Genomic DNA, 304 nt, shown 5'->3' on the forward strand with positions numbered 1-304 from the left:
CATTAAAAATGAATAAAACACAGATTTGATTATCTTTATGTCACACATGGAAAATCTGGTATTCACCATTTTATCTTCTTCTGATTAATCAGATGTCGTTATATGACAAATGAGCTGTCGTGGCTCCCAGTGTTATTTTACATGTGTATTTCTGTGAAACCTTCTCGGGGTATAATCAAGTTCAAGTGTTTGCATAAATTTCTCTGTGATGATATGTATTTTTTAAAACATTAGAATGGTTACTAAAAGGAAAATATTCCAGATTTATAATAATTTCAATAAATGTATTCCCTCCAATACAGTG

The sequence above is a fragment of the Penaeus monodon genome, chromosome 30 (genome assembly GCF_015228065.2).
Source record: "Penaeus monodon isolate SGIC_2016 chromosome 30, NSTDA_Pmon_1, whole genome shotgun sequence".
Taxonomy (NCBI): domain Eukaryota; kingdom Metazoa; phylum Arthropoda; class Malacostraca; order Decapoda; family Penaeidae; genus Penaeus; species Penaeus monodon.